The sequence below is a fragment of the Cygnus atratus genome, chromosome 11 (assembly GCF_013377495.2).
Source record: "Cygnus atratus isolate AKBS03 ecotype Queensland, Australia chromosome 11, CAtr_DNAZoo_HiC_assembly, whole genome shotgun sequence".
Taxonomy (NCBI): domain Eukaryota; kingdom Metazoa; phylum Chordata; class Aves; order Anseriformes; family Anatidae; genus Cygnus; species Cygnus atratus.
The window spans coordinates 18,352,646-18,371,573 of NC_066372.1; the positions used below are offsets into that span (position 1 = coordinate 18,352,646).

The following is an 18,928-nucleotide window of genomic DNA, read 5'->3' on the forward strand; positions in this document are numbered from 1 at the left end:
AACTCAGGAAATCGCTCTACCTACTCGGGCATATAGTTTACACCTATGTCCTGGTTTCAGCTGGCATAGAGTTCAATTTCTTCCTGGCTGGGCATTGGTCAGTGGGTGGTGAGCAACTGCACTGTGCATCACTTGTTTTGTATATACCTTTAACATAACTATTATCATTATTTTCCCTTCCTTTTCTGTCCTATTAGACCGTCTTTATCTCAACCCTCGAGTTTTACCTTCTCCTTCCCCCCTTCCCTGATTCTCTCCCGCATCCCACTGGAGCGAGCCAACGGCTGTGCGGTGCTGAGCTGCCTGCCGGGTACCACAACAACCCGAAAATCAACTCTCTAAGCCTGTCCCCATTTTCCTCCGGGTCTCTTCTCTGACCTCTCAACCACTCCAGCATGACACAGCACACACTTTTTCTCACAGACTCGTGTCACAGATATCCTCCTTCCAAAAGCACGAAGGAAAAGACTTGATGGAATGAAAATGCTGGGAGGCAAGAATCCTCTGGTAGCACGGCAGAAAGGTCTAACCTCTCATGCCACTGGTGACAGGTCACTTCAGACACCAAGCGAACTGAAGAGAGCTGACATGCTCTAACACCTTTTTGGCCTAGAAGAGGCCCTAACTGAAGCCTACAAAAACATGCCAGACAGACTGTTAGCGCTGTGTTATGCCAGCAAAGAGCAGATGATGTTCAGAAACCCCAAGAAGTTTGGCATCTCCGACTCCTTTCCAATGCCATTCAGCAAGGATTTGTGATCACGAGCATATTTACCACGCGGACCGTAGCTGGAAAGAGGTACGGTGTTCACAGGAACTCCAGGAAGGCTGGAAACAAGCAGCATGGTTAGCCCCGTAGAACAGATAGATATCCATCGCACGTGACAAAGGTATCGCTGATTCTGCTCTGGGACAAAGGAATGCATGGAATGACCACCTGAAGTTCCTTCTAGTCCTACTTCTCTATGCTGTTACAATAAGCACTGGGATCTAAGACTTCAGCAATGGAGATAAAAAGTAATACCCTGTTTATTCGCCATCTGCTCCTTGTTCAGTGTGACATCTCATATCACATTAACATTGCTCCTCCCTTTCAGCAAACCATTGCTTCCCTCGATGACAGCACATTAATAAATCCTCTCCATCCAATGTGACATGAGGAGCTGCTTAATTAACTGGAGCAGCGGAAGCAGGGTATAGTCTACGTGTTTACTCTACTTTGATATGCTAACAGCCACATTCCTAAGAGCTTCTCCCACAGGCTCCCCAGCAACAGGAGCCCAGGCTGCAGCTGAATGCAAATCTCAAACAGGCAAAAACAGTTTCTTTCTACATTCCTGTTTCTACAGTTTAATACAAGGTTGGGGATATTTAGCCCAAATCAAGCCACCATTCCCAAAACTAGATTCCAAATGCGGGCAGCTAATTCGCCATCTGTTCATAGACATTACCCCGTGCTGAAAGTCTGCATGCTCATACACACACGGAAATACATGGGCTTAATCACCCCAAGTAAGATATATTACAACAGCTGTGCTCCTGTTGAATAAGAGGAAAGACAGGAGAAGAGCTGGCTAGGTGGGTCTGAAAGGACCCTGGCTGGGGGGGAACGGGTCGGCTGAATGAGTCAACAAGGAGTGCGGGCAGGTATGCAGAGCTTGGCATAATTCACATTAGGTGAGCAAGGGAAAAAGACAGATGGAAAGAGATCACGGAATGAAAGGAGACAACAGAAATGTAGCAAATGGAGATAATAAGGGCTTTCCAGAAGTCTTCAAGAAACGTGATTTTGATCTCATGAACAGCAGTGAGTCACTTCTGTGGGAGGCTTGGGGGTCAGGGAGGGCAGGAGATAAGATCAGAAGGGAAGATAAGCTCTCTGAGAACTTCTGTGGATAGTTAATGCTGGAGAGAAATGGATCTACAGCCCCAGGCCTACGTTTCTGGCATCACGGGTTCCCTTGAGGAAAGGCAGGAGCCAGACTGTAACAAAGCCTGAAGAAGACATGGGAGTGTCCAAGGAAGGAGGCCTTTGCCTTACTGTGGCCAAAAAAAAATGGCATTTAGAATTAGGAAAGGACAGTTGCTAGAACTGGTAAAGAAATAAGTAATGGAAATCTGTGGGATATGAGCTATTGAAAGACAGGGACAGGGTGGTACAAGGGTTATCTTGCACCAAAAACAAATGAGATACAGAATTCAGGAGAGATCTGATGCTTTTGAAAAACTACAGGGGTAACTGACCGTAAACTCTTAAAAAAAAAAAAAGAAAGAAAAAAAAAAAGCCCACCAACAATTTTGAAACCAAACTCTAAATCAGGATTTGGATTCTGGCCCTTGAAATTCAGCCCTGCCTGAGGCTCAGAGGGATTTGGATTTGAATGTCTTCTGTTGGCCTCATTTTGTTAAAAGGATGTAGGCTGCAGTGCAGAGATGAGCCTGCAGGTCCTTTCTACAACCTGTTGTAGACAGAATACAGCAGGATCTTCCCTTCCCAAATCCAATATATGAAAGACAGGCAGTCTGTCAAGGCAACGGGAGGACTCAGGACTGGATTCAGGGTTTGTGGAGAAAACTGATCCATGTCTCTCGCCTGCTGGATTGTTTGACAAAATGAAAAAGCTGCACCTGCTCATCTTCTAACCAGCCTTTATACATCTCACCCTTCACTTTCTCAGGTGTTATTAAAACCCAGAATGTTTTCAACATTTCAGTATTTTCATTTTGACCTTTCCTATCCGGTGGAATAAGCCTCAACTCAAGAATTCTTCATTCTCCCTGAAGCTGCATCTTTCAGGAAATAACTCACTGCAAGAAAAAAAACACACAACTTCACCATCAGAAGGGAAAGTGCACCAGGGCTACCACAGCACATGCTCACCATGCCGCCACATGCGTTATCAGTGTTACTTCATCAATATCCATCCCATTTCTCAAAGAACTTCACCATATGAAGGTTAGATTCTTCCAAGAAATCCAAACAAAAAAAAACAAAAAACCACCAACAACCCTGGCATTGGCTGCAATAGCTGCAGCTTTGCAAATTGCGTAGGGCTCCAAAACCAGCTCTCAGGCTGTTTTCATTTTGCTTTTTCAGATGAGCTCTGCAACCTCCAGTTTTGAATCTGTCAGTTTGTTCCTATAACTCATCTGAGCCATCTGCTTCAACGCAGGGCCTGAATTCAGACAGAACGAAGGGGAATGAAGACCAAATCAGAGCTTTTAATGAGACTGCTTAACAAAGAGGAACATGGAATTCAGCAGCAGGGATCCTGGAGCCTTTGAATTCCTCAGTATCTCCCTTCCAGAATGAAGAGACAAGGTCAGACTTGGCACTAAGTCAGAAAAAATATTTGGAGTCTCTGTACCAAACTGCATCTGCTTTAAGAGCTAACAGTCAGGGTCCAGTGTTCGGTTCCAGTTGTTCTTTCTTGTAATTGCAAACACCAAGAAACTCGTGAAGCTATTCAAATAAATCAAAAGATACTTTTAACAGTTTCAAAAGCTTTACTGTCCACGCAGCTGTCTCAGCTTGCCGTCACATCGGTGAGGGGACAAGTTCATGAGCAGGGACGAGTCCTGCAGTCACATTAAACAACACTCAGCAACGTACGACGAACGATGTTTCCGTGTCTGGAGAGTTTCAGCACAGCCTGCTGAACCGGGCAGTTCTGGGGATGGCTGAACACCTGTGCTGCTGATGAATGGCATTCTTCCACGGCGCTCAATTAAATTCTTTCCATGTTCTTAAAGAATGACTAAGCAATTGTTACTCTCAAAAAGTGAATGAATCTATACTTTTGAAACATGTTAATATTTAAAGTGTATTTTATTTTTAGGCACTGTATGCGTGTCAAGCTGTTCTCTTGGCAAAATAAGAGCAGCTCAGGCAACTAGCAGAGCTGGCCAGCAGAATGGGATGATTCACAGTAATCAAACTTTGAACAGATGCTTTTCCAAATTGCTTCTGTGATACTTCTCAATTACAGCTCCTATATCCTGACTTACAGAGCTGTCTAAGCTCCTGGTTTCGCTTTGTCAAGCTGCCAGCCAACACAAGCATTGATAAACTTATTTAGCAGTTCTCGGTTCATGGTTCAGCCCTTCTGTTTTAATTCTTTGCTGAGTGCTGATTGAACCTCACAGCCTGCTTGACCTGAGAAAACTGACAAATCCGGGGTTTGTGCCTGATAATGATAATAGGGTTGAGTTACTTTGCTGAAGTCAGAACTTGGGCTGAAAAGCTTGTACCACACAGGAGAACGAAGCTTGTCTGTAATATCTCAGCACCGGCTATTTGTTCTGCTGCCAGGACGAGGGAGAGAACACGATCCCTTCACACCAGTGGACAGGAAGAGACTAAATGAGCGCCCCAGCTCTGTTTCTCTCCCCACGCAGTACCATGGTCAGCGTATTTGTTCTGGAAGAGCAAGATAGCATGGTGCAAGGGGAGGTGACAAAACAAACAAACCCTCACTGCAAAATCAATGACGATTTCCCACGCATCTGCACTTGGGGATTCTGATGTATGTGTTAGGTGATGCAGTCTTTCCTTCGGTAGCAGTGTAGGGAGGGGGCTTTCTCCTCTACTCAGCTTCCTCTCAGAAATCTTCAAAAATCCTAATATTTCTGAGATGCATATCTTCAAATCTGGCTCAAACCGGCCAATGGATTAAAAAGCTATTGGGGAGAGGCTGTCAGGAGGACAGTCAGATGCAGCACCAAGCGCACATGCTCCATACAACTCACCAAATCAATTACAAGGATTCAACCTGAAGTGCCCTCCTCTAGATTCCCAGAGCTGTCTGTTCTGACTTCCACTCCACAAAAGAATAAGGACCCACAGGTGCTTCAGGTAGCTACAAACACATCACTGTGCCCTCCTGATGGAGGGGAAACAGCAGCTAACTTCAGAGGTAATGTAGCTGGAGATATTTATAGCATATCCTTCATCTAGTTTCTTTAGTGCCTCTTTCTCTGAATTACTCAAAAATAAAATGTCACCTTTAAAGAACTTAGTAACACAAGCTAGAGAGAAATTTTCACCAAGAAAAAGGCCAGCATGGGCTTTTCTCACACTTAATTAAAAGAAATCTCTCTTGTTCAAACTCAAGCTCCTTGTGAAAGAAAACACAAATCTGGATGAATTCTGCTGAGCAACTTGCAATGACTGACAGCAGCCAGGAGAGTCCCTGGTGCCTCTCAGACACAAGTCAAGGCACAGCCACAGTCCTGAGGCCTTTACAGGCTGAATTCAGACACGGCAGTACACGAGGCTCAGAGGGGGACTGCACCTGCATGCTTGGGTTATTGCTTTAGGTGTTTGCGCTAAACTATCAGGAGTGACAAAAGGAGAACTGTCTCTTCTAGCCTCACATGCTTCTAAATAAAACACCCTTGGGAAGTGCAGAAGCTCCTATATTCTTCTACACTATGTGGGTGACATTTCCACTCCGGAATCAAATTGGTGTGCTCCTGTTTGGAAACTATGTGCTGAATCTGCACCGTGGCTCACAGAGGGGTTCTCAGCTGTCAAGCTCCGTTCTGTGAGTAGCTTGTGGGGAGAATTTGTGCTGGTAGCAGCTGTGCTTTCCAGCTAAGCAGATACTGCATTGCTGTACAAGCCTGCTTTGGTGCCCAGTGGCAGTGGCCTCTGTCAGCTGCCATGTAACGAGATTCATTTCCCAACAAAGCCACCAGATTAATGACAGCGTAAACAGCTTCATGGCATGCACAAAATAACACGCTGAATATGTATTACTTCCGATGGAATCATACCAGCTATCATAACCACCACGGACTTGATCAAAATCCTACTGAAATCAACAGGAGTATTACCGCTGGCTGTGGAGAGGGAGCATTAAGCCACTTTTTGGCTTCCTGTACTTAATGCCCATCCCCAGAAGGCTGGTCTTTGTCTTCTTTTACTTCCAGTAAAGCCAGAAAGCCTTTTACTTCATTGTTTAGACCACGTTATGGCTCAAAGACACCAGTGCATGACTGAGCATTCTGCATCTCTGTAAACATACCCGTTCACTGAACAAATATGGACTACAGCTTTCCCATAGTTAAAAACGCAACAAGCAAAGAAAATAGAGATAAAAATAGAAAAGATGAGTTGTTCTGAGATATTCAGTCAAAGGTTATCACTTCTAAAACCTAGTGTACTGAATGGCGGCCCCAAAGACATTAGGCACCCCAAACACTATCATACACTTCTGGCTGGTAGATATGATTTCTTAGCAAAGACAAATGCACAGGAAAGATATTAAAATCTTGATTTACCATAGCATGCTAGCTGATGCAACTTTCTTAAGTGTCTGACCTACATAAGAGTAAAAAAGAACTAATTCTTATATCTACGGCAAGCATTCAGTTTGGTTCACAGCAATTCAGCTGGTAAGAACAGCTCCATGACCGGTGCTGCTTTGTTGAAATCCAAGTCAACAATGTTTCCACAGAACTGATCAGGAGTCCAGCCACAGGGCAAGACAGGCATAGTCAGGAATTTTCATCTGTACTTGGAACCCTGCAAGAGCAATGCAGAGACAGTACCTCTCTCTGACCTTCTCTCTCTGGCACTGCTAGAAAAGCAGACAAATTTAGGCAACTTAGACAAGACAGAAAATATGAATTCTGTCTGGAGGTTTCCTAAACAGAGATATAAAACATTAATTCTAAATAGAAATCTAATTTCAGTCTTCTACCTTTGCGTCATTTTAAGAATGATCAAGTCTGGTTAGACTGATGGCCTCGTTTTAGAGCAACAGTTTAACCTTCCAATAAATAAAAACATCCATTCGGAATTTCCTCACTTACTCGCTACTGTTTACTTATAAATAGCTGCAGTGTTTACTCTGTTTGTCTACTACAGAACAAATATTGCTGCACATGCTAGAGTTTGATGGATGACATTAGTAAAACCAACAAGCAAACGCTCAGCAGAACATTAGTGTGTACCCAGCAGTCTAATTATGGCCAGACAGAGCCTTAATGCAAACAGATCAGTCAAAAATGGCTACACAAAAATGTATGACACAACTACACAAAGCCAACAAATATCTTTAACCTGCTGACTGCTCATGACCACTAATTAAAGTAGAAATACAAAGCTAATTCCAAGCTAAGCAAACACAGAAATCCTTAGCATTCTATAAATCATGCTGAAAGAATACAGGAGGAGAAAGATATTTGATGGGCTGGGTCAAGGATTTTTTATTTTAAAGGTTTAATGCATTTCTATCAGCTGATTGAAAAGGTAAAAAAAAAAAAAAGAAAGAAAACTTGTCACTAATTCAAACACCTTATTGGCTGTAGGACACTGAATATGAATTTTTAAAGCGTATATATGTAAAGGAGAACCCTCGTGTCCAAATAAATATATTCATGTATATACAATCTGTCCTTTAAATCACTGGAATTTTATTTGGACACAAGGGTTCTCCTACGCATGCACGTACAGGAGACAGATATGACACAGACACCTCAGTGAGAAGCAGGCCAGTTATTTCCTATAGTGGCCTGTCTTCTCTTAACTAATTCATCCTTTTCATCCGAATGACTTTTCTATTTCTACTTGCACCACCTATTGAAGGAAGGTTAACTCCTTGTTCACTCACGCATTCATGATCTACCATTCAATAAACCGCAGGATTCGGTCACTGCACTGACATACAAAACCCTTGACCAAAAGTCAAGATATAGGATGAAAAAAGACAACCTGGTGAAATACCTTGGATTTTTATTTATATAGCATGATTTTTCAGGTATAGAATATCCATATAAATTTGCACTAAAATTTAAATTCACTTCCTCTGGGGGCAACAGAGCATTCAGATCACTTTGCTATATATTTTTTAAAATTTAATTTATATATATATATACATATATATATATATATATATCATGCCCTATTTGAGACTTCAGTAGATGAAATTTACCCACTTTTTCATTTACAACTATAGCACAAAACATTCACAGCTGATCAGCATAGGGTCAGGAAACTGCTAAATACAATTATATTGCTTACACTTTGCTGCACTGTAACCATTACTCAAGTGTGGAGGAGAACCTCTAAAAACAAGACTGCTTTTAGGTGATTAAATACAGCTGTGATCACAGATCATGAAGCAGTCATTTTCTTCTGCCCCTCAGTTTTGCTGAGCCATGAATGCAGCACAAATCTAACTTGAGGTGTGATGCCCCTGTAAAATACTGATTTTGTCAGCAGAGGTGCTATTTTCTAACACACAATGGCAAAACGTTGTCTATGCATCCTTTGGTCTGCTCAAAATTTAATCACCTCTCCCACAGCACCTGCCATTAACATTCAGAAGCCACGTAGTGAGCTCGTACTGGAGCATAGCTGGAGCACAGTTCCTACTGCATTTTCACCATGCTGGTCAACACAAAAGGTTTTCCGTGGTGCTCAGTCCTGTTACGTGACCAATTCCTACTTGCATTATGTGTAGCACAATCACAACTGAAAGACTTGGAGCTTGTGCTGGGGCACTGGAAAGGCCCAGGAGAATTTAAAAAAAGAAAAAAAGTTCCAAGGACTTAAACAGACTTTCAGCCTACTGAGTGCTCTCAGAGTAGCAAAATCCTCTCATGATCAGACAACCCACAAAACAGGCTGGGTGTGATACTACACTATACCAGGTCTGTTTTGAAAAAACAAATGAAAATCGGTGCAGTCAAGCTTCCTTCTGTGGGCGAGGTTATTTTATATTACATTGTTGTATTTTGCTTGTGTTTTATGCAAACTTCCCAGTGCTGCTTTCTTGGTTATCACTAGTAAAATCTTATCTCTGCATTACTTAAAACCTGCAAAACAAAAGAAAATGTAAAAGTACAGTAGGCAACTGTCCTTCATTTCCCTCCTCTACTCTTACATATCCTGTGTGCAACTGGAATGCTTCTATTTGATTATCCAGTGGAGCAAATGCTACAATGAATGCAATCATGCCTTATTACCCTACGTGTCTGTAGCCTACTGCACAGCTATGTGCAGATGTTTTTACACAGCTTGGTTTTCTAGCTACAGGGTCTATAAAACAACAGAAACTATCTGAAATGTTTTCAAGCCAGCAAAGGATAAAGGCACTGAAAAGCAGTCAGTTGGATAAAAGCCATCTCTGTCTGACAGGAGGAGAAGAAAAACCTCAGAGGTTTTTCAATTATAAATGCACCAGCTTTCTTAAACAATATGCGGCCACAGTCTGCAGCTGAATGACCAGGCTGGAATGTGTGAACAGAGGTAAAAACAAAGACACAGGCAGTGGAACAAAGAAACACAAACCTCTGGCCTGTAGAAGGGCTGAATCATTATTTTACTGACCTCAAGAACTGGGTGCTGCCCAAAGAACTGGAGCTTCCACTGGGAAAGCCTGAGAAGAGCTAGCATTGCCTCCAGCTGAGGGGCCTCGACTGAGACTCGAGCCATGGGTTACTTCCAGCCAGCTCTGTCCTTTAGAACGCGCCTTCACATCTGCAGGCTTCACTTCCTCTGTGCAATGGGGACAACAGCTCTGATCTCTTTACTAAGGAGCTTTTAAGTTTTTTTAATAAACAAACAAAAAACAATAACAAAAACTATGTATGTTTAACATCACAGGTGTACCAGGGAGGCACCATGAATTAACGGGTAAGGCACTGGATTGAAAGTCAGGATGTGCACAATCTGTTTGTTCCCTGCCCTTGGGTAAGAACCAACGGGCAAACACTCTCTCATGACTCCCATGTTCTCTCTGCTACCTAGTCTGAAGGGTTGTCATGGCAGAAAAACCCATTTTCTGCTACAGAGAAGCCTATGTTGGCATTTCTAGCACAGGTAACAACAGCAAGCGATGGGTTATTTATATGGTACTGAACAGCAGGTTTGGCACTGTAGAAAACGAACATTATTTCTCATTCTACAGCCTTCTATTATAAAAGAGAAAGAAGAAAGTAGGATGAGCTATGAAAGCAGAAGAGATGATTTTATTTGCTTAATGTTCATTCTTGCAAGAATTCCCAGAGGAACAAGTCCTCAGCAATGGAAGTGATAGAGCTGGGGTGTGAAGCTGGTGAAGCAGTGCAGAGGGCACATAAAGCTTAGAATATGCAGATCTCCATTTACATGGAAGAGGTGACAGATGACAGCAGAAATACTAGAAACCCCGAAAGACAGAAGTCGTCTGTCTCAGACCTAACATACTGAGGTTGTTCTGCTCATGTCTGCCTCAAAGACTTCTCGACTTCACACACACAGTAGCAAGGAGCAGTTCCAGAGCTTGTCTTGACATTTGTTTGGCAGTGTGCGCTTAGCTGGACATCAATTAGACTTCTGCCTTCGGCCTGTTTGCAAACACAATGACTGCTTTCAGAGATAAACAGCAGAGATTTCTTTAAATCACGATTAAATGGAATTCAGTCATAAGTAAAGCTGTGGTTCTTAGGCAGTGTCCTTCAAATCATCTCTGATTTATAAAATAATTAAGGCAGAAGACTGTGTAGGAGATAAAAAATAATTCAGAAGTTCGAGCATAGTATATTGTCATGAACCCAAAACATAAAAACTGCCTGTTGCACAAAAGAAACATCAGAAAAAATAGTAAGTTTTGGGTTATTTTTTAATCCATGCTAGCAGGAAAATCTACTATACTGCTTCTGAGGAACACTGTCATGTATATTCCTTGGGAACTGTTAATTACAACAGTAATAACAAGGGTGCTTTTCCCCACAGTGATTGCATGCCAAAGCCCCCAGTGTAGGAAGGGGGTAAGGGAACATCTTACAGTAATATCTGCCCTTTAAGCTAGGAGACTCAAATTCCCAGGTGCTCTGTGTACATGTCTATATAATTTCACACAGACATAAATGGCCCTACAGTGGAATGCAGTACATGTTTGTACCCGTACCAGGGAACTGCACAATGATTAGCCCAGAAAGTGAGTTATGACATGGAGCTGAAATGAAAGGATAAAGTCAGAATAAATATCAACAAAGTCATAGCAAATATTTTGCCTCATGACATACTCCTTTTAATAAAGGCAACATAAAGGAGCTTAGCTACACAGCAATTTGGCATTAGGCTAGGATTTGGAGTCCTGGATTCCTGATGGGAAAGTACCTTAACACAATTCTTGTAGCTAGTCAGTTTTCTGAAGATATCATCCATTCGAAGGGTAATCAGCATTCACCTTGCACAACAATGAGATGTGATGGCCTGAAGGATTTTTATTCATAAATATGTTGCCTGGTAAAGGAATAATAAGATTCCTTTCCACAGCATTTTGGACAGCTGTCTTGCATTTATCAAAACACATTACCATGAACCATTAATAAAACCATGGGAGAAGGGAAAGTTTTCAAGCTAAGATAAGCTGAAATGTCCTGTATCAACTTTGGGGGTGTCACAATAAGGAAGACAAAAGCTCTGGTATAAAGCCTGAGTTGAGGATTTGCGTGAGCAACAAGTAAAGCAAGCTTTAGGATTAGCAAAGATGTGCTAAGAAAAAAAAGTGGGGTGGTGAGCTGATGAGAAGACTTTCACCATACTGCCTTACAGATGGCAAAGACAGTATGTATCTCAGCAGGTCAGACAGCTTAGATATCTACAGGCATTAATTACCAATAGCAATTTGATGGTGGAAGAAATGAAAGGCCAGGTACAGAGCAGGAAGTGTGTTATTCCTCCCCACTGACAGTGTTTAGTTCCAAATTACCGAGAACAAGCTAATTTCAAACATACACCACCAGTGTGAGGGCTATTGTTTTATCTTGTGGGATGGGTGCTTACCAGGCAGACAGACAGACAGATAAATAATTGGAAAATAAAGTGCTCGAAACACATTTTGGGGCTACAAAAGGAGAATGATGTATGGAGGAGAACTAATAAGGAACTGCTGGAGGTTTATGAAGAACAAAGTGTAGTAAACATAGGGAAATTCCATGACCTCAGTGGGCAAGCCGTGCGGTTAGCGTGATGGAAGACAGACCATCCAGGCCTCCCTGGGGAGAGCAGCTTCTTGGTGTCCAGCCCCGGCTGAACAAAGGAGAAGATGAAGGAACAAAATTGACCAAGAGCTTCTAAGAGCTCTGAACCACCACCAAAGAAAAACAGACCTTCGGCAAAAAGGCAAGGGAAAGGGGTTAACCACGAGAGCAACTGAGGGTCTGTGATGTCTCAGAGCTAGGGACACACAGAAAGGGGAACAATGACAAAAAAACAGAAAATCTGTCACTAACCCTCCCTCCATTAAAGCTTTCATTTATTTTAATTACACAAGTTAATTGTTCCACTCGCAAGACATGAAACAACAGAGAGAAGATGAAGAAAACCATTGAGATGGCCAGAAATCTACGTGCTGTTGGCTGAATTAATTAATTTGAAGAATGACTGATCAATCATCTATTTTCTACATGTAATGGGACCACATAAGCTCCGAACTAAGCACAGCATCTAGTGTTTGGCTACTGCATCTCTGCCAGATAGTCATTTTTCATCTAAGGAGACCAAAAATCCACCACTGCCATTAGTACATGGAACGAATAAAGACAAACCTAAACAAGACTACTGAGCTGCAAAACAAACCCAAAGGCAAATGACATTCAAATGCTCCGTAACAATGAAAGAGAAAATAAGTCTCTATAAAAACGTATCAGCACTTCACTCAACCAACTACGCTGCACACATTCTAAGTTTTCATATTAATCAATGAGGAAGCTGATGTATTTGACAATAAATATGTAGTCTCTTTAAACTGGCATGCCCAGCTTTAAATATATATTTTTTTAGAGACTGGATGGCAGGAAATAGACTGCTTATATGTGGCCTTTGTTTGTATTTTCCATTTTACTTGCCTTTCCAAAAGCAGACTGGTCAGCTTCGCTCATTTTTACCAGGTTTTGTTTTTTGGCTCTCACAGACTATTGTTTCTTTGCAACATTTTTAAAGCTTTCAGTGCTTTTGAATGTTCAAATTGAGACAGCTCAATAGAGATGACAACTGATTTTCAGAAAGTACAAAGCACCAGCCTCAGGATATGAAGCTTTCCAAAAGATGTCTGAGGTACCCTCAACCGCTAACTTCTCTAGGAAAAAACTCATCCAATTTTTTTGACAGAGGCCCAAAGGAGTCCAAAGAACAGGACTGGGACCCTGACCCCACTGAAATCAGTAACAAAACTCTCACTGAGCCTGATGGAAGCAGGATTTTCCTCCAGTCTTTAGCTGTGAGCCTGTGAACAGCCGTGCACATGTGAAGCAACCTGGCTGAAACCACGTCCCTGAAACAAGCAAGAAGGAAAAACACATGCAGGACACTTAAGTGAGGAAGAGCAAGGGTTACGGCAGCAGGAATTCATGATTACTTGAGTGGCTGTGTTCATCCCAGTGCTTCTATTAAAATTTATGCAATCTTATATTACACTCTCTTGGCACAAGAATTTTTAGTGAGAATTCAGAGGAGGAGAGATTGCTAGCTGGTGAAAAGAAATTGGAAGGCCGCTGTGGGTAGGGTGGGGCATGAGAGATGGTAGTGATGAATATGCCCAATAGCACAGTTCTGCACTGTCTGGGTTGTGCAGCCGAGTATTTATTCCCTAGCAACCAGAAGGCAAGAGAAAAAGTCTTCCACTGCTGCACCATGGCTCCCTTTGGCTTCATAAAGCCGGCAGCCTGACTCTACATCGCCCTGCACAGCCACAGCTGACAGAAAAATTCGCAGCGCTGTGAGGTCCCTTTCTTTCACAAACAGCAAATCAACCGAAGGGTGTCCCTTTAAGGGACATTTTAACCTGCAGCATTGCTCATTTTAATGCACTGAAGTGTGTTTGATTCTGGTCTGGAGGACAGTCCCAGCAAGGCTTTTGCTAAAGCCAGGCACTGCTTCTCTAATGAATTGTTTTAAGCAGCAGGTATTTCTATTTATTCTGGCATCAAATAAAAACCCGCCCTGGAATATACAGAAACATTCAACACGAACCACTATGGAAAATGTTTTTAATGTGAGAATTCCTCTTCTTTTCCACTCGCAGCAAACCAGCTAGTCTTTTCCCTTTCCTTAGGGATTAATTCTCAGCTGTGACACTGTTAGGGGACTGGAATCGATATTACACAGGGAGGAAGATTTAAATGGACAGTACATGGTGCAGGCAGGACTGGTAAGAACTGTCACTTGCTGTGGACTGGAAGCCACCTGACTGCACAAGCAAATCAGCAAGCAAAAGGTAAAAACGCATAGTCCATCATTCAGGTGTTTTACATGGAATACAGAAAGATCAAATCTACATGGAGGCGCAGACTCAATGTCATACTTGGAAAAGCCGGGCATATTTCAAAACTCTTTGCTACAATAAACTCAAGAAAAAAACAGGGTGCAACCATCAGGGGAGAGAAAACTAATTAACAGCCCCATAAGATGCAGCTCTCTGGGATGGCACTTTACACCCCGGTGAAAGGAGGGAAGGACTATGGTACAAACACACTGGCACCAAAGGATGTCGTCTGCACAGTCCCCAAGCAGCACAGTGGCAAAACCAAAACCAGAGCCCTGCCTTCCCCCAGTCACGTATCGGTCTGTGTTTGGAAGACTCAGGAAAAAAAAAGTCACAAATTATAGAAGGATTTATAACCTTCAGGACCCTCTTTGTAAGTTATCTTTGAGCCCTTTAATTAAAGCCAGCCAGGAGATGGGACTGTTTTTTGCAAAACATTGATTCACTTGTGGAAACAGTCTGGAAAACTGTTTCTCAGTCACCTCTGCTCTGATGCTCGGTTTTCTCCAGGCAGCTATTTCTCCAACTAAACCTGCCCATCTGCAGCATATACGCTGTATTCTGCTTTCTTTTCCCCGACATCAAGCCACAGAAAAGCACATGTGACTGCAGCAGAGGTAAAGACATTTTTAACCAGGGCAATTTAAGGATATTTAAGACACATTCTCATTTTCCATTTCCCAATTCCACACTGCCCCCACTTTTATTATTAGCTGAATACAGGGAAGCTTCAGCTTGGATCTGGGGTAACATGTACACTGAGGAATCAGGGCCAAGCTTTGCCTTGAAATATGCAGGATCATTCCTAACTAACCGTAAAGCTGCTTATTTGGCACTAGCAGTGGAAATATTGAACGAAAGGGGCATTCTCAATCTGCTTATGTCACAGAAAGGTTGGATCCTCACAACGCGCGAGGCTCCAAGCTGCAGCCTGATATTAATAGCTAGACATTAAACTCTCAATTTGGCTGGCTTAGAGGCGGCTCAATTGGAACAAAGATTTTTCTGCAGGAAACGGCAGACCTGGTTAGAGTCACATCACGAGAGATGAGTCTGAAGCAGAAGCAGACTGCAAACCTTTCGACTGCTGTGTGTCGAGGCTATGTTGCACAAAGCAAACCCTCCCTGCTCAAACGGCAGAGCCTAGCAGAGGTCCCAGCAACTGAGACGACTGAAACACAACTGCTGCAAATGCGTTGCACGCAGGCATATTTTTTTCCTTCTCTCCCTCTCCTTTTTGAATTCATTCGTTCCTCGGGCTTGCTCACACAACCATGCGGGGCGATGAGCATTACCAAACTATTTCTTAAACAAACGTGGTTCTGTTTCTTGACACAGCCAGTGGGGTATCACCCCACAAAGACATACCTACATATTTTCACCATTTTTGAGCTTGTTTCAGCCATTATGTAACCTTCCACACTACCTTGGCAGCAGGGCCAAGAAAATTTGAACGAAGTCCCCAGAGCAACTGGTTTCAGTGAGGGGCCCCTGCCAGAATACAAATACAAACCTCCTGCTGCTGTTTTCTCTCTGTGTCTGCATGGCCGGCAAAGATTCCAGACAGGTTTTTCAATATGGATCTTTTTGAGCACAAATGAACACCTCTTATAAACCATTTAAACTTCATAATCCCACTTCCGAACAACAGCTAAGCCTCAGTATTTCCACCAAAGAAAGTTTTGCTTGCATATTTCTCATACTGTAAAGAAAATCAAGGAAATGTCACCAAAAAAAATAACAACTTTTCTTACAATCCTCTAAATCCCCTAATTTTAGTGCACATAATCTAACGGGGTCTATATATGCTCTTAAACATGACTAAGCAACATTAGATTCTGGACTTATATTTGCATCATATGCTCAAGGACATTGCACTGCTCTGTATGTGAATTACTTAAGCCATACAATCTCCTGTAGCTTTGCACTCAAAATCCCCATTTCATAGAGGTAGACAGAAGTATTCCAAACATAAGTGACTTGCCAAATGTCACACAATGATCCAGTGCCAAAGCTGGGAATAGGAATCAGGAGTCTAGAGTCCAGATTCTGTGCCTTATATAGAGCAGCAGCCTCAGTTTCCTAGTTTAGGAGATTGCCTGCTCACCAAGAAGATGATTCTTCCTTTACAGGATGGCTGCGTACCACACTGCAATGGCCAACTTCATCCATAAGAGGGTATAAAAACACATGCATCTGGTGAGATCAGTTCTTCATATATAAAAGTGAAGCGTAAGGCAAGAATCAAAGCAAGTTGCTGTTCTAGAGAACTCTGGGTAGCGCTACAGCCTCAGCATCACCTTCAAGACCAAATGCAGTGTCACTCTTTGGACTCGCTTCTTCCTCTCACAGATACTCTTGCTGATTTGGAGGGGACTGTCTACAGGAGCTGGAGTGAGGAATAGGAACCTGGCAACAACAGAGATAGCTGAAGCATCAACATAATTCTTCAAAAGCCAGTGTGTCATACCAACGGGTATCAGCCTCCTTTGATCACTGCATTTGTACAAAACTCAAGTACATGCCACGCTACGTTGCCACTAACATAACCTATCTATATATACAGGGCACAGAACAGTGGGTATTAAAACCTATTTCTCTGTGACTGACAACTATTTTTCCCTGTTTTGACCAAGGAGGAAAACTGGAAAATCTTTCATGCAGTTAAAATTCATTATTACCAACAGTAGCCCCTTTCTCAGACTGATGGCAAGCCACAGAATATATTCCTTAATTTATTCTTCCTCTGCTGTGACACATCCAAACACCACAAGGCTAAATTCCCTTCTGATCTAACATCTGTAATATGAAAAAAATTACATATGGGCTAACTTTCAGCAGTATATATCACCAATACTTTTGGCAAAGAAAGGGAAATGAAGCTAATACTGTGCAGTACCCATCCACAAAAAGCAGAGACCATGATCTCTAAGCAAATGACAAATATGATAGATTCAGGGTATCAGACACATTGCCTTCAATTATCAGACACTGTCTTGTGGGTTTAGGACTCATGTAAGGACTCAGACATGAAATATGATTTGCTTTATGGCCATGAATCCCTCGAAATCCAGCGTTCTCCAATTTCATATTGCACCTCCGCATTACTCCTTAGCAAGCTGACGACCAGAAGAATTGGTTATCTTCTTTCAGGCTCTACGTTCAGCCACTAAGCCTAAGCACCATTTCTCGAGGTAGGGACGGATGAAGTATCAGTGCGCGGTGTAACCTGGCTGGACTTCATTCAGACTGCAGCTCCTCCAGAGTAACTCCTGGTTTTCAGGTTTTGAAGAAACCTTTCAAAATGTGCTGCCAATACACGCAACACAGAGATAATGGCCTAAGTTTGTAGATGATCTGACACAACTGCAGTAACTCAACAGCTTGGACACAGGCAATAATGCTTGAAAACTGATGTTATCAAAATATTTACTTATTTCAACAGGATTTAAGAAAAGTAAGATGGTATCATATGATGGAGCATTTCCTCGTACTCAGGGATATGGCACACTGCCTCTGGGTTCAAACAACAGAAACAGTGGGGCATAAAAAATGTGCAAGTGAAGATGCTAGTGTACACAGTGAAACTGTCAGGGGAGAAGGAAAGAAAAGTAGGCTCAAGAGAGCAAAGAGGCCAGACTGGTTTTCTCCCAGGAACATGCAACTTCTCAATATCTTAGAAAAACTATGCTGGAAATAGTAAGAAATGAGTTTAATCTTTATCGCTCTGATCTTCCAGTTTTACCATGGGAGCCCACAGTCTGCAGCAAGTCACAGCACAGAAAGTATTTAGGTATTTTAAGAACAGAAAATAAGTCATAAAAACATTTTCTTAGTCATGCTGTCTATGGTAATATCATTCCCTGAATAGAGATCTTCCACTATACTGTCTTTAAAAATGGGAAAAGCTCTGACCTTAGTCAGCACGTGTCTTCCATCAGCTTCTCTTATTTTTCTTTACTTCTTTATTGTATCTTACCACAGTCATCTCCACATGCAGGTACATAGGATAAAAACCTTGCTCAGTGGAAGCGTGTTTTCCACTGGACAAAGAATAAATGTATTGTGAGGGATTCCCTCTGGTAAACTTGGACTTAAAGGCCAGGCCTTGATTGTGTTTGAAAAAAAAAAGTATTTGTTTTTCAGCTCTGTATTTCCTTCTTTCACCTGATCAGTCTCCACAACACAGAGGGGGAAGGATCCACAATCTGAGATAAGACTTCTATAGGTAGCCTCAGAGCTTCTGCTGAAGACTTTCCCCCATGCTCCTTATCACTCACTACTGTCAGCACAGCAAGCCCTAGTCTCCAAGTGTCTCCGCAAGCACTGAAGTTAAGATCAGCTGAAACTCAGTACCCACTCCAAGTATACACAGAATGTAGGATAAGGGGCACCTCGACCTTGAGACAAGTCTAAAAAAAATCATACAATCATCACAGAGAGGATGTTGAGTTATGCCTCCAAACACTGCTGCTACTGTGACGACTAAATAAAAACCACCAGAACAGATACAGTGAAGGTTACTGCTACCTAAGTAAAAGAAAGAAAGAAAGAAAGAAAGAAAGAAAGAAAGAAAGAGAGTAGGATGTAAGGACCCTGTGTATCCAGGGCTTGGGTAAGATTAAAGGCAGTTCGGAAGTTGGAGGCGGAAAAGAAGATTTAACTTG

The 18,928-nt window shown here is 42.3% G+C and overlaps 1 protein-coding gene across 1 annotated transcript in view; it reads right to left on the reverse strand.

Moving 5' to 3' along the window:
• ADAMTS17 (ADAM metallopeptidase with thrombospondin type 1 motif 17) overlaps positions 1-18,928 on the reverse strand; it is a 173,196-nt gene that overhangs the window by 112,594 nt on the left and 41,674 nt on the right. The gene's annotated exons all lie outside the window — the stretch shown is intronic.